At 36.4% G+C, this 27776-nt stretch overlaps 1 pseudogene; it reads right to left on the bottom strand.

Moving 5' to 3' along the window:
- Window positions 1-221: 221 nt before the first annotated feature.
- Window positions 222-27776, bottom strand: part of LOC131924592 (importin subunit alpha-1-like) — a 74734-nt pseudogene continuing 47179 nt past the window's right edge.

Raw genomic sequence — 27776 nt, 5'->3', positions numbered from 1 at the left:
AAATATGACCTAATCTATATTTGCAGGAAACTGTAGGATATGAAATTAAACACACAAAGAAGCAACTCAGGGTAGTTTCATACAGTATGTAAATTTACATCTGTTTAAGTAGTTCTTTGTAAAAAGCAATATAATAACAAACCACATTTATAAAGAGCTCTTAGTAGAGAAATGATAAGACAAATTTATGAGGAACATCTCATAACTAACAACTTTGTGCTTCAACTGGACATATAAGAGTTAAAAGTCCCAGGAACCCCATCCCTGAACTTGTTAGTTTCTGGCACTATGTTTTTCCTTCCTCATCCTCCACTGAAAAGCACTTCTCAATCAAACTTAACAAGGCCTTATATACAGATTAGATTCCGTGGCTCTGTAGAGCTTCAATTTTGTTCCAGCCTCCACACTCTTCAATTACTTTACTGAGTTTCTCAGTCTCATTAAGTTTCTTAGTAGTGTGAAAGATGGCATCACTATTAACCAGAATAATTTTGACTTCTTTTTCACTTAAGAAGTTCACCAAATTTCCTTTATGCCACAATGAACAAGGTACACAATCCCTTTAGCCATTCTACCACTTGCATAGTTGGTTACAGATCATACAATTTTCTTCTGTGTCTTAAAGTCTGTCTTAGATGGGGCACCAATGAAAAATGGGACTAAGTCCTGGTTTACGACTTGCTGTATCTGGTCCCCAACAACCCTCTGTGATGTTTCCCATTATCCATATGGTCTTCTACTGATTGTTAGTTTTGGAGTTTGTTAGCAGGCTGGGAAAGATTGCAAGTGCTCACGTGTCTACCACGATATGAATCTGTGTATCTGTTCTAGTGACAAGATTCCAATAGCTATAAGTACAGAAGTTACAGATGTCAATTTAGCATCTCCTATAAACTTCACAAGTTGAGGCATAACTTCAGTCTTTCTAACTATTTCAGTGCACTCATTTGAATCATCAGCCAGGTAGGAAACAGCTCTGCATGAATATTCTAGTACTTTTGTATCATTGCAGTGCAGAAGAACTGTCGTAGAAAGAATTTGTTCAACAGTATCTAAGGTACTGCAGGATTCTTGTTTCAACAAAGGTTTACAAGTGTCCAGGTAAAAATTATGTAAGTAACCAAGGGCCAAGGACAGCAGGTCAGAAATTGCAAGAAGTGCCAACAGCACCGTATTTCATAACTTAGTTTTGGAAAACTGAATCATCACCTGCAATATTTATAGCTTGCTTGCTGATGTGAGGATGCAGTCATGCCAAGAGAGAAATGAGTGCTTAGATTGTACCTCCATCCAGTACAGCCTTGGTCTCTTCAAATATTCCAGAAGCAATATTAGTGAGTGCCCAAGCAGATTCAAACTGAATGGGATTACAATCAGCTCTACTCAAGAAGGACACAAATTTTGATACCCAACCAGCCTGGAAGATGTTGTCTAGAGGAGACTGCTTATCTCTTGAAAGCAATTTCTGAGCAGCTTGAGTAGCTTGGAACTGGCTTTCCATATTGTTGCTGGTTATGCCTTTAACAATGTCACCAAAAGACCAATTTCCAGTGCCCTGATTGTTATGGTTTTTCTGCAGTGGCGAAATACATCATTAGGAAATGTGCTAATATTTCTCCTTTTCAGCATCTGGTCATCTTTCTTAGCTTTCCTCGGTTCCACATTAACTTCAGTGGAATTAAATACAGTGGAATGCTCTGTAATATGTGGCACTTGGATGTTATGTTACCTCCCCTCAGGGATAAGAGAACATCTTAGAAAGGAGGGAAGAAAGATCGTAAGAGATAGAACACGGGGAAATCCTGCAAAGCAGTATCCTCTGGACATGACAGAACCATGGTGTTCATGGAATCACACATCTTGGTAGCCTTCACAAGATCAAGCCAGTCACCATTTGAGCATGAGTGGTAGTGGATGGAATAAGGGAACATGATCCCCTATCCTTATCTGAAGAGCTTTTAACAGTTGGTAGCTGTTAAAGTAAGAATAGTTAGTCTTTCTTAGGGGTGTCATCTCTGGTACAATGAGCACTTTGTGAGGTAGCCCCACACCATGCATATATGGGCAGTGCTATTTGGACTTAGTGTGCTTTTAAAAATAAAAAGGGGCCAAAAGGTTTGGAAGTGGACATTAGTGAGAGAGCATCTAAGAAGAGTTGAAGGTAGGTTTGGGGAGTGAATATGGTCAAAGAGTGTATATATGTATGGAATTCTCCAAAACCAAGTAGAAATATAATATCAAAAATAAAAGAGAGAAAACTACACAAAATTCATCTTCACAACAAAACAGAAGAAAGGATCAGATGAGAAAAGTACTTTCACAAAGTATGAGTAGCGTTGTAGGCTGACGCTCACAGTTTTAATGTGGTTTATAGAAAATAATCAAAATGAAAAAGTAATCCCCAAACCCTGCCTATTTTTCAGATAATTATATCTCTTAGTATGAAGAATAAATAAATTATTATTAAATAGATCAAGAACTATCTTGTGCATTTCTTTTGAATAGTTTAAGGAGAAATGTTTTTTTATGGAAGAAGAAATGCATTGCAAATATTCATAGTCTGTGTTTGTGATTTCTTTGTATTAGAAATCTCTCTATCCTAGCATGATGCTGCATATCTCCAGCAATTGGGCATAGTGGAGTGGGCTGGATAATTGTCTGTAGATGCAACATAACAACACCCAACCTCAAAAGTATCAAACTAAATAGAAATATCTTAATAGAATCTCCAGTGCCACAAATAAGTAAGTAAATAAACACATAGAAAAATAATTGTCTGGGTTCTGCTTTAGATGGTAAACAGGAATAAAATTTTGAGGAAGATATCAATGGATGAAATGTGACATTTTATACTTTGTACAGTTCTTGTGTTGTATTCATGATTAAGTTTATTCAATTTTAACATTTAATTCAGTGACATAAAGCACTTTAAGTTATTAGGATATATTTGTAAAAAAGCAATTCTGTAAAGAGTTCATTCTCTTTGATTTCAAGTATATGGATTTCTGGAAAGTAAATACAAAACTTTAGAGTGTGCCTGGAGTTACAGGAAAAGGCTCAACAAGGAGAACACAGAGTCTAGAAGTCCTCTGATCAGTAAGTTCAACTGTGTTGTAATATAATGATAGAAAGATGCCCATACACATTTATGTAACTCCAGAGAGTCAGGGGTGAACTACGATGTAAGTTATAGACTTTGAATAATGGCATGTCAGTGTAGGCTCATAGATTTTAAAAAATGTTATACTAGAGAGATTTTACCAATAGGGAAGCTACGAATCTGTAAGGAAAAGAGACATTTGTATAATTTTCTAAACATAAGGAAGAAAATATATTTCTCAATTTTCAATGAATAAAAATTTGCCCTAATAGAAATATACTGTTATATTTATTAATTTAATCTAACACCAAATCCTATCTGAAACTTTTATGATATATATGATTCCTTGAGACTTTATCAAACACACTCCTTATTATTTGTCCTTCTTACCTTCTCATTCTGTATGGACCTCCATTTCTTCTCCTTAGTTGGAGAATATTGTCTTAATCTTAGATGGTCTTTTAATAAAAAACCCAGAGCCAGATGTCAGGGTGAAAGCTGAAAGATCAGAGAAGCAGAACAGCCAGCCATTAGTTCTTACCTCTATGAAATCCTCAGCCTAAAGAGAGAGATTTTCTTGTTTCCTTGTGCCTTATATATCATTCTGTGTCCTGCCACATTACTTCCTGGGATTAAAAATGTGTGTCACCACTGCCTGGTTCTGTTTCTCTCATGTAGCCCAGTGTGGCCTTAAACTCACAGAGATCCAGACAGATCTCTGCCTCCTGAGTGATAGGATTAAAGGTGTGTACCATCACTGCCTGACCTCTATGTCTAATTTAGTGGCTGGCTTTCCATGGTGTCATTTTTCTTTATAGTTGAATAATATCATATTGTGTACATGCACTTAATTTTCTTTATCTGTTTTTCTGTTAAGGGACATTGAGGTTGTTTCCATTTCCTTGACATTGGTGAGAAAGTATGGATGTTTTGTAAACCTTCAAGGAATGGCATATATTTTATGCTTGCTTAATATTGTATACAATACATATAAATGCAATCATGTATGTGTATATATGTATATGTATGGGTATATATGTATACATATACACTTACACACACACACACACATATATATATATATATATATATATATATACATGAATGTGTATATGGAAGTTAAGACACTTGACTGAACAATTCTCTACACAAGAATTTAGACTAACAAAACTTCAGTATCAGACATGAGAAACCTTTTAAGTGGTTGGTGACAGTAGTCCAAGTCATGTGAAATAAATACATTAGTGATTAACTCCAAGTTATCAACAATGCATTGGTGTTGCATTAAGGAAAGAAATCCAAGCACTTCTTGGTGTCATTTTACCAAGAGTGAAACCAGATGTGAATTTTCTAATTCATGTTCCCTGTGTCTTCTGTTCCATGTCTGTTTTTTGCATGAGTTTGAATCTGTTGTTGCCTGTAGGTTGTCTTGTGAAATTGTCCATGTGTCTGTTTATTTCTCTGTCTGCCTGTGTCTCTGTGTGTCTGTCTGTTTGGGGCTTATGTGGCTGTCCTTGTAAATGTTTCTGTGTGTGTCTGTCCCTAACAAAAATCTTTGTCTTGTATACATGGAACAGCACAGAACAGCAACACATGAGGGATACTTTACAGAAATCTTTAACACAATTTTGTGAGAGTTTAAGTTACTGATAGAAACAGACACAGATAACAAATAGTATCACAAGCATCACTATTTATTGAGCAATATATGCATGTGTTCAGAATTTATGAAGGATATTCATTTGGTGAGATTACTTTCAACCACTATTTTTTCTGCTTTCAATAAATTATACACATGGTTTACTCTGGGTCAGAGGCATAGAAGCGCATGACTTAAGATTCCAGACATGCATTAATTTAGGTTGTAAAAGTTGGTTGCATGGGAAATCCCAGGCAAGTTATGTTTGTTTCATTGTTGTTTTAAAGACAGATTAAATCACTAGACTGAGTAAACAGTAAGATAGCAGTATGAAGTAACTGGAAGTTAAAATATTAACTTCGGCTATGAGGTCCTCTGTTCTAGTTTCCATGACTCCAAAAATACTATTTAATCTGTCAATGGAGGGAAACAAATAATAGTCATTCCCAGTTTCAGCACCTATGAACCATGACAATTACTAGCATGGCAAGTAATCTGTAAAGGTACAATAAGTGGCAATCGCAAGTTGTTGGCAACCAACAGCTGTCTAATTGGGCTTAAGTCTCAATCAGCAGGAGGGAAATTATGCCTGACACTAGGAAACTAGCAAGCTTTGTAGAGATGGTGAGGTCCTGAGCATTAAAAAAGAATCTACTTCTGCCACGTTGCTAGAATAGTAAATTTCTTGTTATGTTACAAATCTTATCCTTACACCCACTGATAAATGTAGCTACCACCCCTCATCAAAGAAGCCTTCCTTTATAGCAAAGACCATAGCAGAAAACAACGGGAAATAATGCAGAGATGGACAGAATGTGGAGAGTTCTGCCCCAACAGATAAATCCACATCACAGCTCCTGTATCTATGACTCAGGACAAGTCACATAATAGGGCTTGGAAAGACTATAAAAGCCAGAATACCAGGAAGGCTGCCATGCAACAGGGTCTCCAAGAATTGCTGTATATACAAGGCTAAAACAAAGGCAGTATCAGGGACATATTAACCTGTAAGGGGGAAACTTGCACAGGTTCCCACTACAGACACAGAAGTACAGGTAACTAATGACTGTAGAAAGAAGAAAAATTAGCCTCTCTCAGGCATGAGCCCCCCTATTGGTTGTCAAATGCAGAGTAATCTGCCTTAAAACCATGTACACACCACCAACAAAAATAGATACAGCTTGTTGTGTGTATATATATTTGTGAATATACATTCTCTCTTCCTGCCCCCATTATCTATCAAACACACACACACATAAACACACATACACACACACAATACACACACGCTCATACACATATACCATGTATGTAATAGTAATAATCAAAGGAAAAGAGGCTATATACTTGAGAGGGGTCATGGAAGGGATTAGAAGAAAGATAGCTAAGAGAATATGGAAGGAGAAATGGAAGGGGGAAAAGTGATATAATTCTACTTCAATTAAAACATTCAAAAGTATTACAAACTTCTTCACTTTAAAATTGTTTGTTTGGTTGTTTGTCTTAAAAAAATCTATATGTGGTATATAATTCTAGGATTAAATATTTATCTAACTTACCATTTTTCTAGATAAAATATTCTAAGAATAGTGTATATTTTCAGCATAGCTATTTGCTGTGGGATGGTCTGTATGTCAAGTGTGTTGCTGATTGGTCAGTAAATAAATCACTGATTGGCCATTGGCTAGGCAGGAAGTATAGGCGGGACAAGGAAAAGAATTCTGGGAAGTGGAAGGCGGAGAGAGAGACACTGCCAGCCGCCATCAGGACAAGGAAGATGTAAAGTACCGGTAAGCCACAAGCCATGTGGCAAAGTAAAGATTAATAGAAATGGGCTAAATATAAGAGTAAGAGCTAGACAATAACAGGCCTGAGCTAATGGCCAAGCAGTTTAAATAATGTAAGAGTCTGTGTGTTTATTTTATAAATGGGCTCTGGGACTGGCGGGACTTGGTGGCGGGAGCTGGAGAGAAATTCTCCAGCAACAAATGGCGTCCAACGTGGTGGCAAGAATTTCCACCTAAAATCTGAGAAAAAAGATTCTAAAACGGAGCTAAAAACAGTTTCTAATTGTCTCTCTCAAATGAGCGGCAGCTGCTGGTTTGAGCTACTGGCGGGTTCCTAGCGTGTGTGCTCGACCTGCCGCCGTATGGCGGGAATGAGGCCTCTGCAAGTAGCACATTAAACTGTGTGGTGAATTTAGCCTTTGCTAGTACAAAACAAAAAAAGAGGTTTCTGGGCTACACGCTACTTTGGTAAAAGTGTAGACCCACTATTTCTGAGAGTTATGGCTCCCAGAGCTGGCGGTCTGCTCCTGACAGCACCGATTTACTTCAGAGAGGAGGATGGGCATCGAAGACACTCCATACGGAGTTTATCTTCACCTTGACAAAAATAGCCATTTGGGCAAGAAACTGTTCTTGCCTGGACTGCCTGATCAACTGGACATGCAGGACCCATACAAAGGTGACCACTGAACTTTGCTTGACAAAATGGTCCTTCAGGTTCCTGCTTTGCAGAGAAAACTGCCAGACATTCTACAGGACACAGAGAAAAGTGAATAAGAGACTCTAGGCCTGTGGGCTGAAGACAGATGCCCCAACCTTACAAGAGAACTTTGAATGACTGTCCAGGCTGCCAGCTGTCTCTGTCTACCCTACAAGACTCCTAAGAGTTGCTTATATCCTTCTCCATTTCTCAGGTAGTAGTATATCCTTCTGAGGTCTTTGATGTGGTTAAAGACTAGATACTTACAATTTTCCTTAGTTATAATAAAAGATAAGTTAGATATAAAACCTTAAACTTACAAATATAAGATAAATAGGATCTCTTCTTTAATATTGTAACTGTAATTCTTGCTTGATAATTGTTTTGTTATATGTAATTTTACTATGTTAAAGTTAAAACCTTCCTTTTTAAGAAAAGAAAAGGGGAAGTGCTGTGGGATGGTCTGTATGTCAAGTGTGTTGCTGATTGGTCAGTAAATAAATCACTGATTGGCCATTGGCTAGGCAGGAAGTATAGGCGGGACAAGGAAAAGAATTCTGGGAAGTGGAAGGCGGAGAGAGAGACACTGCCAGCCGCCATCAGGACAAGGAAGATGTAAAGTACCGGTAAGCCACAAGCCATGTGGCAAAGTAAAGATTAATAGAAATGGGCTAAATATAAGAGTAAGAGCTAGACAATAACAGGCCTGAGCTAATGGCCAAGCAGTTTAAATAATGTAAGAGTCTGTGTGTTTATTTTATAAATGGGCTCTGGGACTGGCGGGACTTGGTGGCGGGAGCTGGAGAGAAATTCTCCAGCAACAGCTATTATTGGTAAATAAAAACATAACTGCTTTCTCTTCCCCAATGTTGCAGATGATTTTTCAACATCTTTTTCTTGAATGAGGAAAAAAAAAATCTCTTATCAATCACATCCCATAGTTAAAATGCTAGTATTTATGTAAAAGACAAGCATTGGGTTTAAAATTTTATATATGGAACTCAACATTAGTACCCATTGTCTTCTTTTTTAACATTAAAAATATCAATTTTTGTTGATCACGTCAAAATAAGTGAAAATTTATAACTTCACCACTATGTTGAAATCTTAGTGTCCAGTCATGGCGGGAGCCTAGTGACTTCTTTGGGAAACAAGGCATGAGTACAACACAAATAAGGTCATCATGTGGCAGGGCCCTGGAGTCCCTAGCCCATTTTGGAAAGCCTGTGGACAGTTCTCTACATAATTCTGGGCATGACCCCAGGAGCGTATGTGCTATGTGCTCTCTTTACTTTTGCTATACAAGCCATATTGCTGGCTACCTTTAGTTTATCTTTCCCAGTCATGGATAAAATAGCTATTATAAAAGGCAAACTTCCTCTTGATGACTCTCCTGTGAGTGAGCCAGAGGGAATGTTGTTATAAATATACAGTGGATTGATTCAGCCCCTTAAATTATTTGATGTTTCAAGTGTGACCATGAATTCAGTCTTTTTAAGAACAAAATGTTGCCTTTCCAAAATACCCTGTAACTAGCCTGAAAGAGTCATAGTAGCTCGTGATGTTTATTATTACATATTTGCATAATTATTCTGGAGAGAATGATTTTAACCACAACAGTCTTGGAGAAATGCTAATACACAGATGACATCAGGAGTTAATGGGAACAGTCTAGAGTCAGGGAATGAAGTAAAATCATAGAAACTCACAGTTCTCTCATTTCCAATAACTGTGCCAATACCTCCAAGAACTTAAGGGAGAAGGACATGAAAACAAGGGATAAATCATGCCAACTATTAAGAGTAAGTGTCCAAGGTTTGTTGCCTACATGATAAATGGAAAACCCTGGTATCTCCCCAGTGGAGATATAGTACAGAAAATAGAATGAATTGATCCACCTTTGGCAGGTGAGTTGATTGTGAGAACCCAGACTCTACCAGATTTAAATATTAAACACTAAAGATAAAACTGCCCCTCATTTTGCTTGCTACTGTAACCCCAAATTCTGCCAACTGGGCACACTGTTCTACCTGTAGATGTGCCTAGTTAGAAACTTCCTTTGTGGCTTGCAACACCGCTTATGCTTCTAACATGAGAGTTATGGATCAAGTAGGTAATGATTACCGATGGGAAAGGCAGGGGAAGGAAGGGCAAGAAGCAGAGGAACAAACTAGTAATTGTGTAACCATTTTTAGTAACTTAAAAGAACAAATATGATTGTAAAACTGTTCAAGCAAACCATTGAAATTATATAAATAAAAGCAGCCCAGGCTATGAGGGACCACTTGTTTAAAAGAGGTGGTCACAGTTTCTTTGTTGCACCGATTACACATCCACCCCAGGTCATCAGACCCATGTGGAAATAGGTTTTCTGTAGTCATGAGAATGTGACAGATATTTAGAGAGTTTATCTTAGATGTAAGCAAGTTTAAATGAATTTTTTGTTGTTGTTGTTGGCTATAACTGAATGTTTTTTAAAGTTTTTTTTTAATTAAATTTGTTCTTCTTCCATACATTATATCTTGACTTTATTTTCCCCTCATTCCTCTCCTTCCATCCCCTCTGTCTTGCCTCTCCCCCATCTACTCCTCCTCTGTTTCTCTTCCGAAAAGGTCAGGCTTCCAATGATATCACCCAAACATAGTATATCAAGTTGCAGTAAGACTAAGCACCTTCCCTTTTATTAAGGCTGGACAAGGCAACCCAGTATAAGGAATGGGGTCCCAAAAGCAGGCCGAAGAGTTAGAGACAACCTTTCTTCCACTGTTAGGAGTCCCATAGGGAGACCAAGCTATATAACTTAACATATATGCACAGGGCCAGGTCAGTCTCATGTAGGCTCTCTGGTTGTCTGGTCAGTCTGTGACCCCTATCAGCCCAGGTTAGTTGATTCTGTGGGCCATGTTCTTATAACATCCTTGTCTCCTCAGGTTCCTACAATCTTTCCTCCCCATCTTCTGTTTCCTGAGTTCTTCCTAATGTTTGGCTGAAGGTCTCTGCATCTGTTTCCATCAGATGCTAGGTGAAGTGTCTCTGATGACAACCGGGTTAGGCAGCAATCTATGAGTATAGCAGAATATCATTAGGAATCATTTCACTGACATTTTCCCCAGTGGTCTTTGGTTCTACTTTAGGTCTCTGGGCTATCCAATAGCCAACGTTGTTAAAAGAGCTTAAGGCCTGGGTTCATACAAAGGGAAGAACATGTGACATCACAGAGGGCATGAATGATATTTGTTGGTGGAACAGGAAGTCCTAGGGAGAAATTATTCCTGTGGTTACTTTAAATTTTTGATTTCTGAAATGGTGACAAAATGAAGCCTTATTTGAACCACTCAGTCTGCTGTAGTGTATTAAAATGCCCCCACAAACTAAAGCATGGTGTGAATATAATGTGTTGAACAGATAGAGAACAATTAATAATCTTCCTGAGTGATTTAATTGCTTTAGTTGTTTATAACTTAAAATGTTTATTTCTACATCCAAAATATTCTTCGACTTCTCTTTTAAGTTTTAAAATATATAAACATTCTTGCTGTTCAAAGTGAAACAATTGTCTTACTCGACTGAATATGAGAACTCTTCTCATTGATTTACCAATGAGTACTTATCGTTCTTGTAAGAACATATCTTCAAATAAATTCATTCTGTCTCATTCTGATTTGAAAATATTGTCCACCGATAGTATTGGAATCAAGACATAGAGAAATGGCAGAAGCCCACAGATCAAGAGGGAGAAACTGGAGTTTGGTTAGCTGTTAGAACTTGATTATTAGAGGTAGGATATTAGACAGGAGGGAGCAATGACAAAGGGATTTCTAGATATCATTTTGGAGACTTATCACCTGATCACAGCCACGTGTTGCCTAATTTCATGCAAGACATCACTACAATACTTAGGGAGTTTCTGTAAGTAAAGATAGGCTCTATGCAAGAACAGTGGAAGCCATACAAGGCTGGGCAGCAATGAAGTTCCAGTTACTTACAAGTATAAAGAACTTCTGAAAAACCACATAACATTAGATGGAAACTCAGTAAAGGCAACTATAGCAGTACAGATTATATCATGGGTCCTTACACTTAATTCAAAATAAGGACAGACTTCTCTTGAGAAAATCTACCAGTGTAAAGGATCCGTTAAATACTTAAAATATCTGAGGTCTTTTAAAAGAACTTGAGATAGCAGACCATCCTTACAACACATACATAAGATACTTGACATGCAATCAGAAATCACTATAAATTTAAGAAGCAAGAAATATAGGTCTTTAGTTTCAATGCTTCTGCACAAAGATTCATTTTCCTAGGAGAGTTATTTAAGATTCACCTATCTTCATATCAATGCATGTGTTTAGCACATTTATCAAATACCTAATTATAGATCAAATAAAAAATTAAATGAAGTTATACAAACAGACTGCAGTTTTATAAAAGTACTCAATATCAATAACCATTAAAGAAATTGCAAAATCAAAATATAACAAATGGTCATGTGACTCCAGTAAGTATAGCTATTCTAAAGAAATAAATGGTCACAATGTTGGCAAGGATATAAAAAAAAGTGAACCCTGGAACATATGAGATGCCACAGGGAACAACATTACTTGCCATCCTAAGCTAAGAATCTGAATTTGACCTCAGGTTTCCATTGTGGAAGTGAAGAGAGAACACCTAAAAATTGTCTCTGACCCCCACAAGTGCCCCACAAAATGTATGTGCATGTGTGCACGCATGCACACACATACACACACACACACAGCACTACTATATATTTTTTTTAAATAATAAGAACACTTAAACATTGTTGAAAGAATAATGTATGATGATGGAAACCACTGTAAATTCTCTCTAAGATCTAAATACACCACCATATGATTAGCAACTCCACTCTGGAGTCCTTACCCAGGAATGTGAAATCAGTACGTCAAAGAAACATCTGTACTGTTGTGGTTATTGCAATTCTATTGTTAGCAGTCTCAGAAGAGCGCAATATAACTGTCCATAACTGATGAATGAATAAAACAAATGTACTAGTTAACCATTGGAACATTGTTCCAGAATAAAGGGAATAAAATTGTCTTACTTGTTACAATATGGATTCAAATGAAGATAACTACTTTAAGTTAAGTAAGTCAACCACAGAAAGGCAAGTACAACATGACTGAATTCGAAAGCATTTAGAACCTGAAAAGTTAATCACATATCTGTTGGAAGAATGCTGACTACCAGAGTCTGAGAGAAACAGACCAGGCAGTAATGGAGAAAGGACCATTTATGAGTTCCTAAGAATAACTAGATAGGAATGAGAAGCTTTGGGATACCATCACACCATTTTGTATTTAGATATCATTGCCTAGCACCACATAAATGAAAATAAAAATGAAATAATTTCGAGTATTTTTACCATAAGTGATAAATATTTGAGAACATAGATATGTCAAATTTTAACATTGTAATTTCAGAGAAGGTTGTATTTATATATTTAAAAAAACAACCAAAGAAAAAGAGGTCATGGATTTGAGGGAGAATAAGGTGGGTACATAAGATATTTTGGAGGAAAGAAAATAGAGGAATGATATAGCTATATCAAAATTTCAAAAAATATTTTAATTTGAGTATCAAATATTAACCTAATATAGCTATTGTTACGCTTGCAATTCAATTAAATAAATGTAATAGAAATAATACTTTTCAATTATTTACTTTTGTGTGTGTGTGTGTGTGTGTGTGTGTGTGTGTGTGTATGTGTAGAGGTCAGAAGACAGTTTTCTACAGGAGTTGGTGATCTCCTTCTACCATGAGGATTTTGCAGGACTGAACTCAGTTCATTAGGCTTGACAGCAAGTACCTAAATTTATCTGCAGAGCCATCTCACCTACTCCAATAATGATAATACCTTATTAACTGCACTAAAGTCCTACTAGTTCTAAGCTTGATTTAATCACTCAAAGTAATCATGACCAAAGCCAAAGCTGAGAGCTCTGCTTCATTGTTATGCATGGTAAGTTTTCATCATGAACCTGGCACTTAATCAGCTATATGAACGTGCCACCAGTCTATAATCTCCTGCTTTGTCAGTTTCCCATTTTAATAAATGTCTCTGTACAACATTATACTAAGGACCACTGAGAGTATTCATATAAATTTGCATATCTTGAGTTTGCTTTCAGTATTTAGAATAGACAAAGATGTTCAGAAAAGAAGTCCAATAGCTCAGGAAACAATAGTGAGATATGATTAATGGGCCTGCCTGAAATGAAAAGGCTTCACAGGCTTCAGTGCCTGAGTTATCACCAAACACTCCCCTGCCTCCCTTTATGCACCCCTTGCTTCCAGGTGTTCTTTGTCTTATCTGCAGCTTAGGCTCTTTTCTACAGAGGAAAAGGAATCCTATTGTATGGCCACTATCAGAACATTCACTTGACCCTTTTGCTGATGCAACTAAAGTCGATGATCTGCTTCCTGCTTTTATTGAGAATTCCAAGGAAGAGTTCATCTGGCCCCAGGTAAGGCAATCACAAGCAAGAGATTTTTTACACTAGATTGAATGAGAGTGGCGAAAGCCCTGAGGCCACCATGTGGAAAGTCTAGTATCTACAGTCTTGGAAACCATTTATGACTGCCATAGGACAGGCTCTATTGGAGGTCTCCTATGAAAGTGCCAGCACGATTTAGCATGGATCGTATCTATACAACTATTTAGACCAGCTATCTGTAAGAGCTAGTAAATAAGACCCACTAGGTTGTTTTGAAGTCTGAAGGAGTCCCTGAAATCTGAAATTCCTGGAGTGCCCTCAGTGTTACTCTTGCATGTACTGAATCCCCACATTTATGATCTAACTTGCAAACTTGATGCTTAGATATTCATCTGGATAAGACCATGCCTGTCTGACCATCTACCCTTCCTCTATCTGTTTCCTTTTAACAGTGAAGATATCATTCTGGTTCTTTTATTGTTCCTATTTTCTCAAAATAATATATATGTGTGTGTGTGTGTGTGTGTGTGTGTGTGTGTGTGTGTGTGTGTTCAACACAGAAAGGACAGGAAGACCTCATCCCCCTTACTTCTGTCCAAGGATGGCTGATGATTACAATAAAAAGAAACTAGTGAAGGCACTTAATAAGAAATTTGCCTGCAAAGCTATTGTGTTTGAACATCTGGAAAATGGAGAAGCTGCAAGGTGACCAGCCAAGGCATATATGACAGTTCCTCACAGCAGTAGACCTGCTGAGAGCTCATGGGCTTTAGAGATTGTGTCTCCCCATAACATCAATGGGGATTTAATTCAGTGAGTAGAATTTCTCTTCTGTTCATTTCACATGTGTTAAAACCTCACAGCTTGTGTAATACAAGCTTTTAGGTCTTCTTTTAGAGTGCCCTAGCATATTTCTATGCATTAGACTGGAAGGATGCATGCTGGCTAGTCTTGGGGTCTCAACAGAAGTCATGCAGTAAGTGTCTGGCAAGTGTCTGGCATGAAATAAATAACCATATTTTCTCCAAGCCAAGAGTCCCAAGATCACAGAAGGATGTGTCTGGTCAAAGGCTCCTAGGATCTCTCTCTGCAACTTTTTCCTTCCTTAGAGGAGTATCACCACTTGAATAGTGCAGGTGAATCAAGACAGGATGGGGCAAATGTGGAAGGGCAAACCAGAAATGGCAACTGTGCCATGAGACAGAGTTTCTGACAGTAGAAATAACCTCTGATTATTGACAGAACAACAGAATTCAGAAAGGGACAGATTCCCTCCAGTAAGGCTATGACACCAGGGTCATCTTTAACCTAGACAAATTTTGGCTAAGAGATGTGTAGCTAGAGTTTTCCTGACTGGCCCACAGTCAGGACAAATCTCTGACACCCGCCAGTCCCACAGTCACTCAGACCCAACCAAGTAAACACAGAGACTTATATTGGTTACAAACTGTATGGCCGTGGCAGGCTTCTTGCTAACTGTTCTTACAGCTTAAATTAATCCATTTCCATAAATCTATACCTTGCCACGTGGTTTGTGGCTTACCAGTACTTTACATCTGGCTTGTCATGGTGGCGGCTGGCAGTGTCTCTCTCTCAGCCTTCCACTTCCCAGAATTCTTCTCCTTGTCCCGCCTATACTTCCTGCCTAGCCAATGGCCAATCAGTGATTTATTTACTGACCAATCAGCAACACACTTGACATACAGACCATCCCACAGCAGAGATGCTCAAAAAACAGAATGTAAGACCAGTCTAATATCAGTGAAGCATCCAATAAGAAAAGAAATACCCAATATAGCTGTTGATAGAACTTACAATTCATTAGCAGCAGCTGCCATGTGAAGAAAAAAATTAGGTTTTATTTTTGTTTCCTTTTTGTTTTTTTCCCTTCCAGCTTTCATATTATATGATGTCTTTAAGCCTTTATTTTAAAAATCTGCTTTCAGAAATAAAAACAGATAACTAAATAGCTATACAGCATAGGAAATCAATAACTGAGTGAAGATACAGTATATAGAATAGAAAGAAATTGTCAGAAGATTAATATCTAGAATATGTGTAATCCCCAAATTAAATATTTCTAAACAACTTAGTCATTTACCAGAGATATGTGATTAACAGCCAATTCTGAAAAAAATATAGTATAAATGGGCAACAAGTATATGAAGAAGTATTCAACATCCTTAGCCCTCACAGAAATGCAATTAAATTGACATTGAGATGCTATCTATCTCTAGGCAGAATAGGTATCATTAAGAAACCAAGCAATAATAAATTCTGGGGATGACGTTGGGAAAAGGAAACGCATATAAACTGTTAGTGGGAACACGTACTAGACAAGTCACTGTACAGATCACTTTTTAGCTTACTCTGTAGTATTAGAACAAGACTAATGTATGACCAAGATATTCTACCCTTGATAAATAACCAGGGAAGTCTAAGGTAATGTATCAAGGAGAAATTTGAACATCCGTATTTACTTCTGCACTATTTCCAGTTGGGAAGTTATGGTATCAGCTTAAGTATCTATCAACAGATATATACATACAGCATATATTTTATAATGATATGGATGAAAATCAATTTACAGGTTCCTGAAAAATCTAAAACAAGAAGTACTATTTAACTCAGCTTTACTCATCCATGAATAAGAACTAAATTATGCCATATATGGAAAATAAATGCATGTAGAGATTATTATAATACATGAAATAAGCAAAAGTCATGGAAAGACAAATATAACTATTTTCTTACTTATAATTCTGAATGTTAAATATTTACACGAAATAATTTGAGATTGTCTGGAGAAATCAATAGATTAGTAGAAGAAGAAATGGAAAATTGATAATGTAGAAATTAATATGACCAAAGTACATGCTGTGCTTGCATGGAAATATCTTTATGGAACACATCAGTGTATAAAATGAATACACATCAATAATCTTTTAAAAATAACTCATATTACAATGATATCATTTCTAATAATTTGATATTTTGGCTTATTGGGATTAAAAGGTAAGACTGAACTTTATGTTAGGAACAGTAGGATTCAGTTTGAAACAGTACATAGTAGCAAACTAGAGTTAGACAGGAGCCTACATCAAAACTACCTGCAGTATTTTCATTCAATGCAGTGAAAAGTGAGTGGTACATATTTTTAAACATGTTTGAAGAGACTCAGTTTTAATAAAGAATTATCAGCTAGGATATTTAAAATTATTTATAGGAAAAAAGAAAATATGAGTTGAGGCAGCTATGAATTTCCCCAAATTAAGACATAGAAATAGATTGACATCCAGTCATAGTTAAGGAGGGTAATGATAATGTAAGTGTGAATCTGATATGTCCTGAACCTCTAACACATTAAAGAAAATACTGAATTAAATTGTTTACTATTACATAATAAATTCTAATAAAATTTCTACACAATTCCATACAGAAATATATGTAGATGTTAAGTAAATAGTAATTTCATTGACAATCACTAGATGCATACTTAAAGAAGACATGTGTAAAGTGGCATAAAAGGAAGACGTCATTAAATACTTTGAAAAAATTACATCTGGAAGACAGCAAAGATAAAGTAAGCAAATGGGACAGTAGCACAGTAGATACGACCACTAGTAGTGAGGGCTAGGCAATCTGAGTTTAACACACAGAAACCACAATAAAGAGTGAGAAACTGGGTTTTCTTTTTCTCTGACCTTCCTCCATACCCTGTGCTATGGCACATATGGATATACATGCACACACACACAGAAATACACACACACACAAACACACACACCTGCACACACGCATGTGCACACATACACAAATACGCACAGACACATGCACACACACATAAGCACAGACAATGCACCCATGCACACATGCGCGCACACACACACACACACACACACACACACACACAAGTGAGATAAATGAGGTTTTGAAAGTGTCAGGAAATAAAACATTGTTAACAACTGAATATGTTTAATAAAAGATAACAGAAAAGCAGTGAATTAAGTTTCCTAAAGCTAATTATCAGTAATACTGACAGGAATGTGCTATGTTTGATTGCAAGTGAGTGAGGTGGGGCTAAACATGAAAAATGGTAAAGCAATTAGTCTTTATCAACACTTAGTAAGACAGCTGGCTACAAATAGCTCATATTGTAAACAATTTAAACATTTCCCCAAATATAATAGCAGAAAGATGAGTTTGCTTGAAACCAAAATCAAACATGTAGACAATCTATCAAAATTATTTATGGCACCGTCATTTTTTATGTTGACATATGCTGAAAACATGTTCCCTAAAGTAATCATTCTAACTAAACTGCTTCATAGTCAGCTAAAAGAATAAATAGAATCTTCACTGAGAATAGCACAATGCAGTCCTTTAAAGAGTCTTCTGAATCATGAAGAATAGGAGAACAGGATTATCCAGCAGCCATGGCCTCATGGGTCTAACAGATTCTCTCATCTCATGTAATTTACACACTTAACCTTTGAGCTTGAATTGCCTTATTTGTAAATGACAAATAGTGCCTTGTCTTGAAAGGATGGAGAAAACTAAAGGCTCATCATAATTAGACTTATTAATTTTACTATGTTGAATTAATGAAGCAAGGCAACAAAAAGAACAACAAATAAAACCATATTGAATTGAATCTCCATAAATCAGGCTAGAAAGGTAAGAAAGCAGTCTATGAAATCATGCTTTTGAACTAAAAATATGGTACTTAAGAGTTTACTGCTCAGAATTTTCCATATATAGGAAATGTTTCTGTAATATTGAGTTCTGTATATGTATACTTGATATATGTGTATATGTAAGTTCACACTTAATTTAAATATAGCTGAAATATGAGAAATGTAATTTAGATTAATTTGCATTTACATATAAAATTTAAACAATCATGAGCTATGCAGGAGGACCTATCTCTAGGTTTACTCACTAGAAATAAACAGAACAGAAAAAAATTGAATGACAAATCATCTGAAATCTTTAGGTAAATATAAATTAATATTACTTTGAGATTGCATATTGTCCAAGTCAGGATGATACAGATCAGAAACAAATAAAGATAAATACTGCTGAAGATATGGAGAAAGGGGAATGCTTATTTGCTGCTAGTAGAATTACAAATATGTACAGCTACAATGGAAATCAGTGTGGAGTTTTTTTTTTTTAGGAAGCAAGAAGTAGATATAACCATATGACCTGGCTAAGTTACTCTTCGTAATCCATCCAAAGGACTCTGGATCCTGGCATACACATACCTGGTCCTTCATGTTCTTTGATACCCTATTTGGAAAAGCCAGAAAATGGAGAAAGCTTCAAGTGATAGTTGGATAACAAAGTTGCATATTTACACAGAGAAATTTTATTCTGTTTTTAAGAAAATCAAAATTATAAAATTTGCAGTTAAATGGATAGAGCTGGAAATAATCATTATGAGTGAGATAACATAGATCCAGAAAGATTTAGGCCACATGATCCATTTTCTTTGTGGATGTTGGTTTTGAATCATCAGATATGCATATTTCATTTGGAATAACCATAGATATTAATAATGAGTGTTGGCAGGGCTTTCAAGGGAGTGGAGATAGAATGTAAGGGCATAAAGGTTTATAGAGAATTAATGAAATGTTAAGGCTTAAGTTGGAATGGAATTGGGGATTGGAAGAAAGAATAAAGGAGGGAAAATAGAAATAAGATAAATAATACTAAAGAGTTTTTTTTTTTATACATAGCTGATATGGGAACTTATCAACCATTGCATAAGCTTCCTAACTGCCCTTATTAAATATCACAGTCTAAACAAATAAAAAGCCCTGTTCCTAGAATGGGCTACACAATTGTGACCCTTACAAGAGACAATAATGCCTAGTATGACAAGATATTGTTCATTGATGCAAAAGTGGTTCAAACATCAGGAGTAATCAATCACTTTGTGATTATATTTACGTCCTTCTCTGGAAGATAAAAGCCTTCAATGTGATGATCATTTTCAGGCAAAGAACCTGTGACTAGACAAGTCATAAGCCCTAGCAAAGACCTATTACTACTATGTTGCTAAATAGATATACTATTAAGCTTGCTCCTAATGAATATTCATTATACCCATAGATTAATGCAGTTCTCACCTACAGTAAAAGAATCCTGTATTCCAGAAGATAGTGACAAACACAGAGACCCACAATTGACCAATGTGCAGAAAATAAGAGACTTGAGAATGTTTAAACCTAAATTGGACATCTACACCACATCCTTTCTTCCCAGGGATCAGGGATCTTTGTGGAAGGTAGAACAAAGATTGTAAACTAACCCTGTTTTGGAGAAGTGGCTAAATGCTAGGAAACAGCATCCTCCATACAAAGAAAGGAAGCTACACACATGAAGCACAGCAGTTGTGACACCCTGCACATTTCTTGTGCAGCTCACACCAGACCAAATACCAGCATGTGGAGGGAAGATAAACACAAAGCTCCACCCTTAGCGAAGATGCTCTTGGCTATTGGTAAGTGCTGGAAGAGGGAGACTCACTTTCTTTAAAAGTGTTGATCGTGATGAGTAAACCATCATCCCATAGAAAATATATGAGTAGCACAAATTGGACTTAATAGATTAAAAAACCAACCAACAAAACAAACAAAAAAATAGATCCACAAAGTTATTAAGCAGGGAGGGATTTAGGAGTTGTGATGGGGTGAACACTATCAAAATGCACTATATGAAATTATCAAAAAAATACAAAAAACTTTACTCTTGGTCTTAAGAACAACAACAACAAAAAAAAAAACCCTACATATTAACTAACTTCTACTTAATAATAATGGGTATAATGGGTGAGTTTCTTACCCTATTTTCTCTGTCAGGTCATGTAGACAATACATTAAAAAACTAAAAGTCAGGATTAAATGACATAATGCATCCAATGTATTTAACAGATATCTACAGAATAATACACCCAAACAACAAAAATACATCATTATACTCAGCAGCGTGTATGCCTCACTAAATTGAGCACATACTGGAATAGAAAATAAACTTTAACAAAATCAGAAAAATTGAAATGGTTCCATGTAAGAAAGATGTGACCACAATTCAATGGAATTTAAAATCAGCAATGAATCCCCAGTAAGTAAACATATTCATGGAGATTAAATAATTTACAATGAAGGAATAATGGGTCAGAGAAGAAATCAAAACATTCTTAAATGAGTGAAAATGAAACTCCAACAAAACAAAGCCTCTGGGATATAGTAAAGGCAGTCTTAAAAGGGAGATTTTAGCTCTACATGCCTATATAAAAACAGAAAAAATAAAACAGAAAGAGTTAAATGGCATAATTATGGAACTCGGAAAACGTGGTAAAACAACCACCCAAACCCAAATCGTGTAAAAAAAACGAAATAATAAAAATTGTAGCAAAAAGTAATGAAATAGAAACAGAAAACATAATATAATCTAAGAGAGTTATTTCAGAAAACAAACCAAAGGGACCTTTGCTCTATATAACTAAAAGTAAGAAAGAGGTGATTGAATTTAACACAATCGGGAAAATAAAAGAATTACCAAAAAATTCAGAATATTACAAGGGAATAGTTTAAAAACCCATGTTCCATTAAGCTACAAAGTTGAAAAGTAATTGGTAGTTTTATTAACCTAGAAATATTTATATTTCTTTTAAATTTTGTTAAATTTAAAATTAATTTAAATTGGTTAGATTTTAAGTTAAACCAGGAAGAGATCTACAACTTAAATAATTAGAATATTGTACGTGCACAGATGACACACTTTTTCTGAAGTACAAAGGGCTCAATTTAAAAAAATGTACACACTGTGAATATTAATTTAAAACATGAATACACTGTATGTCAGTGCCAAATAACATATGGTCAGGCTCACATTGTAGATAAATTAGTTTAATTAAAAACTGGGTATAGAACTTTTACATTATACAAGTAAATTCTTCAAGACTAACACTTGAAAATAAAATGAATCATGATATCCAAGCTTTAATCAAGACACAAAAGTTAGAGTAGCTTGTATGAGTGAATTAAGGTTATAAATTCATACTTTTTTTTTTAATCTTTTTTTATTTTATTTTATTGTTAAACACGTTGGGAGTTGAGCTTGGTGACACACACTTGCAATCCCACCACTTGGGAACTAAGGCAAGATAACAGAAATTCAAAATCAGCCTCCACTGCATTGTTCCAGGCCAGCCTGGACTATGCAAAAACTTTGTTTCAAACAATACTTACAACAACAGCAACATCAACAAAATCATTTTAGAATCAGCAATTAGACTAGTGTACTCAATATCTTAACTTGTAATAAACACCATGTAAGCAGTCCTAATTAGTGTAATAAAACAATAACGCTAAGAAAAGATTAAACAGAACTATTGTTATTCAAACTTACTACTCCCTACCCTTGAAAAGCTCTTCAGTGATGGGCCTTCCTGCCTGCCCTTCAGATCACGTGGTGGTAGTGTTTGCACTGGAATCAGGACATTTTGTGCCTGGGTGTAGCGTTGGCCTTGCCCAGCCTGGTCTGGCAGTGTGCTTTGTTGGATCAGGCAGGCTCTCTGCAGGTTATGTCCTGTCATCTTCCTGCAAACCCCAAAACATCCTAGGTATTGCATTTGCTACTTCTCAGTAATTCCGTTTACTTTGAATCTGGAAATATTTTCTCGGAGGTCTCTTCAGACAGTAGTAAGATGTAGCTGGAGACAGACTGCATCGCTGGATCACAGCGTGGAATCACAGCAGGGTGCCTTTTGGTTCATTCCTCTTTGCTTAGGAATGTCAGATCACCCAAGAGCAGCCTGGTGTGGACTCCCTTGTGGGCCATGACTCAGAGCAGCAGTTCTGACTATGAGTCCATGGAGCTGCATTGTGCTGGGCCAGTGTTGCATTGAATATGCATCCTATAGGTGCGGCAATGCGGTTTGTGCCACCAAAGGGCGTTTCTGGACTAAAGCAGGAGCCATTTAGCGAAAGGGAGTGCTGAAGGAATCACATGTGCACACACGCGTGGACTCTGTACGCTGGAAGCAGATGGCTCTGCTTATATTTCATAAGTTTTAATATAGACAATATTTTATTTCAGAGAGTCTGTAAAGACTTCTAAGGTAAACAATGGAATCCAGTGTCTAAATAATAGTTTCAAAAATTGAAAATGTACTGAGAAATATTTAATAAGGAGTTGACAATATTACCAGGAGTACTATCAAAAACTCTAGTAGTGTTTATATTTGGCTACCTGAGTTCTCATTTTTTTTTAATCAGCCTTAAATAAATCTTTAAATACAGGTATTTAGAAGGCAGGTGAAAATTATACTGGTTTAGGAACATGGCAGTAAGATCTCCTCTAGGGTCCATGGCATCATGGTTGTCTAGATTTACTGCATCAGGAAAGAATTCTCTCCTATTCAGTGGGTCTTAAATCAAATGAGTGGTGGTTGGTTACCCTGGGGATGTAAGAGCCCCTGTTGCACCTTTGTGTGTGTGTTGCATATTATAATATTCCTAAGCTGACCCCTGGATAAGATTTTAATTGCTTTTACCTTAGATGTGAGAACTGCTTCTCAGGAAGATGGATTCCGTGGATATTTTCTAGTTCAGTTCTTTGAAATCCTGTGTCTGAAGTATGTGTTATCTTCAAAAATAAGCTCTTATCTTCAGATTCTGGGGTGCAAACAAAGATAATGTGATAATCAATATTATAGGCATCTCCTGTTTACCCTTTGTGCCCTGGAAATTTGAAGATTCGTCAAAACTATCAAGATTTGGGATAATAAAAAAAAAAGATTTAAGTAGTTAAAGTATCAGATTTTAAAATTGCCTAAAGAATTTGGTTAGAAGTAGAAGTCCACATTATAAGCATTGATGAACCTTTGAAAAATCTTCCAGTAAAATGTACGACACTTTCTGTCTAAACCCATCAGGTGCAGATGAGTGTTAACAGGGATGCTTTGTGTTTGAAATCTGCTGTAAGGCTCCCAGCACACTCTTGGCATTTAATGTTTGCCCACCCGCTCTGAGAAAATCAGCCCTCATCACTGGGCTTTGCAGTGCTAAGTCCTGGTCATAAGTTCTCATATTTCAAATCGCGAGAGAATTTTCCTCTTGTATATTAAAAAAAAAAAGAAAATCTCCTTAACGACTCAAGTCTACTTCACAGTTTTTTCAAAGACAAATAGCCTCTAATGCAGCCCAGCCCAAGCTTTCCTCTCCCAGATCTACAGCTTTTTATTTTTTAATTTAAATAATCATGTACATTGTTGCTTGGATCACTGTTACATAGGTTCAACACATGTCAGCACATTCTGGTGTTGCCAAGACACTGGCTAAAATTTATTCTTTATTGGATGTTTAAAGTGTTTGCTCCATTGTTAAGGTTGCTGTATTATAGTCAGTTATTGACATGTCATAAGAAAGCATGAAATTTTACCCCTTTTACAAAATTGATGTTTTTGATTTTTTTAGCTCTTTTAAGCTAAGCATCAAAAAAATAAAATGATGTATGTGTACTTGTACATAAAAGCAAAATTATAAGTGAGTGAAAAGAGATTTACTATACGAAAATATCAAAACTGTCAAATAGTATTAGACATAATTTGGCAGAGTACCCCTTGACGTCATGCTGGCAGTTTACATGTCATGGGGCAGAACTCAGCAAGTCCTGTGGTTTCAGATGTTAATATGTGACTTCTGGGTGTAAACAGACATCGCATTTAACCTGACTGTGCTCAGCTTTGAATAGAACAAAAATGTATACCTCTGTACATGTGGATAGATTGATACTAATTTTGAAAGTTGTTTAACTTCTCTTGATATCTTGGTAAAAGTGGCTATAAGATAAATCATTTTAATATATTTGATTTTGTCATAACATTTATAAAATGTATATTTCTCATTATATTGAGAGTTTCATTTTAAAATTTCTGTTTCCTTTATATTTCTAGCATACTTTGGCCATCATAGTAGACAAAGAATACAGAGAAGGCAAGTGAGCTGGGCAGTGGGGAATGGGTCTTCATTTTCTTGTGACATTTTACCTTAAGAATAAAAAGGTGCATTAGCACTGCTGGTTGGCATTTTGAATGCAGGTGGTAAACCTAGTCTTACATAAGCATGGCATGAGATAAAAGGAATAAGAGATGGTTTCCTGGCCTTGAATAAGTTCCATGTAGGTAGTTACTAGAAGTTATAGGTAAATCTGGGGAGGTTGAGGATAGACAAGAGGTCCCTTAGGTGTCTTTTCCTTTTGTCTGAGTGTATAGTATTAAGAAGCCGAGAAGAGGGAGGGTGTTGATCTTCTCTTACAGTCACTTTATATTTCTTGCTGTAACTACAGCAATCACATACAGCACAGACAACCTCACCATCTGTTTATATTAGTGTAAATAGAAAAATCATAGACTGCTGTCTAGTTTTCTCTGCAGGCATTTTTGGGATTGCATCTATAGTCTGTTCTACTTTTTTAATAGTGGAATACAGTACATCCTAGATCATATGTGAACTTTGAGATCTTCTAATTGCCCTTGGTATCCTGGTATCATTCTCATTTTCAAGGTAAAGTAGAGAGGGTTTCTTTACATAACATATTTGACTGCTTCCATTCTCAAAACACAATGTGGAATTTCTGGCTCAGGAGCAGCTTCCTCAGCTCAGCTAGACCTTGCTGTCCTGGATGTTTGCTCAGCACCAATGAAGGTTGCTCCTTTCCATCTAAAGGTGTTCTAAACTCTGCCCTTAACCATTGTTCCCAGACCACTAGGTTTTCAGTAACCACTTTAATTCTGTCTGTCTACCCACCAGGGACTTGACTAACTGCTCTGGACATTTGCATCATCAGAGATTCTGAGTCTATCAGGAGGCTAGATTCATATTATGGTGTATAGATACCAGTAGAAGAATCACATGTTAGCATCTTAATTCTATTTAATATTAACTTCTTATGCTGACAACTAGATTCAGTAAGAAAAGAAAAGTACATAGATCATTTCAGGTCCTTAAGGTATGAGTTGTGACCAAAGGCCACTGTTAAATCACAAGAATGCTGATGTTTTGGAGAATACCAGGTCAGCTGGCTTGAGATGGAAAAGATACAAAACTGTATATAGGGTTGAACCTGAAGACAGCCTAAAACGATTTCCCACATTCCATCTTTCTTCATGTTGGTTTAAATAGCAAAGCTCAGCGTTAAATTTCTAAAGGAATTTGTAATTTGAAACCTAGTATTACAAAATGAACTTGCTGAAACCAGCTTTAAAAGATAGTAAAATAAGCAACATGTGGTGGTGAGTCTCTAACTCCAGCATTCAAGAATGAGAGAGAGAGAGGATTGTTGGGAGTACAAGGTCAACCTGGGCTAAATAGGATCAGCCACCAAGACTACATAACAAATGGCTATCACAAGAAGAAAGCAAGGAAGAAAAACACCCAGCAATCAGCAGTCATGTGTTTCTGTGGAGTCAGATGTAATAGAAAATAAAGATTCAGGATGCTACTTGAAATAAAACTTCTGTGCCACGTTCCTCAAAGCAGGTGCAATCGTTTAAAAGTATGATAGTGGAGTAAGGGAAAAAGCAGAATTTAGCACTCTGGATGCTTAAGAAGGGGGTGCTTGTGTTTAACCCTAAAATTGTTTGACAATGGGAAGAAATGTTAGAGGATACAATTGGGCTAATTGTGCAATATTTCATCTTTTCAATTCTCTAACTCCATACTGTTCCTAAAATGGAAGAGTGAGTCTCCTTGCTGTTGCCTGCTCAATGTGTGGATCTTTGGTAGACATTCATAGTGTGTACTTAAGAGTGCCTGAACAATAATTTATTTTGACTTCTAAGTCTATGTAATAAATGATACATGTTTTCTATGGTAAAAACAAATATTGTGGGAGTCTCATAGATTGTTCGGACCAGTGATTCAAAGAGGAGTGTCCTATTGCTGGCACTGGGTACTTCTTCTCATTGAAGGCACTTGTATTTGCAACAGATGGGGACTATCATGGAAATCCAAAATGGTTAAAATACAAGGAATGGTTGACTATGGTGTGTTCATCCTCATGTTACATATCTACAGCACAGCTACTGTACACAAATCTCAAGGATTGTCACAAAGCAATGACAGACAGACTCTAAGTGCCATTTGATCAAGACTTCTGCTATGAGATAGTGTTTGCTATATATGCTAGGAAGTTGTTAAACATATGAAATCTTGAAAATCTGCAAGAAAAGTCGCTGCCAAGAGAGAAAAATAAAATGGAATTTTTATAGGATGGCTTACATGCTGTGGTCTGATTAGGTCAACAATGCTTGTCTCCCCAACAGAAAGGCCAAGAATCCAATAGTTATTCACTCCACAAGGCTAAATGTCTCAGCTAGTCTTCACTTTACATGGGAGTTCTGCAGAAGTAGGTCATAACACCAGGGAAGGAAGAGCTTCGAATAATTTTGGATGAACTTGGCATCCAGAGTGAGGGAAGGCAGGCAAAAAGCAAAAGCTTATTTCTTCTTCAGTGCTCTTCTATATGGACTGCTGCTAGAATTGTAGCCCTAGATTTGGGGTGTGTCTTCCCAGCTCAAATGAAACAAGAAAGAAAAATCACTCACTTTATATGCTCAGCAGCTTGGGGTTTAGTTGATTATACATATAATCTAGTAAACTTGACAAACAAGGTTAACCACCTTGTGGTCACAATGCATGATGTGTGTGTGTGTGTGTGTGTGTGTGTGTGTGTGTGTGTATGTGTGTGTGTGTGTGTGTGTGTGTGTGTGTGTAACAATAATTTTCAAAAGAGGTGATGAAGTTGAGAGGGAAGGGGTCATAGGAGTAGATGTGTGGGTAGAGAGTGGGATGGAATTGACGTGAATGCTGTATTCATGCAGATAATGTTGAACAATAAATAAAATGAATCTCAAAAAACTAAAAATATGTGGAAGGAGAGTGGGAAACAGTATAAGGAACTGCTTAGAGAGAGGAAGAGGAGGGGAGACATGTAATTAAAATACCATCTCAAAGGTAAACAAAAAATAAATTGATGTTGAAATATGAAAAGAGTACTTTGA

The sequence above is a fragment of the Peromyscus eremicus genome, chromosome 14, assembly GCF_949786415.1.
Source record: "Peromyscus eremicus chromosome 14, PerEre_H2_v1, whole genome shotgun sequence".
NCBI lineage: Eukaryota > Metazoa > Chordata > Mammalia > Rodentia > Cricetidae > Peromyscus > Peromyscus eremicus.
This window is presented reverse-complemented; position numbering and strand designations above follow the sequence as displayed.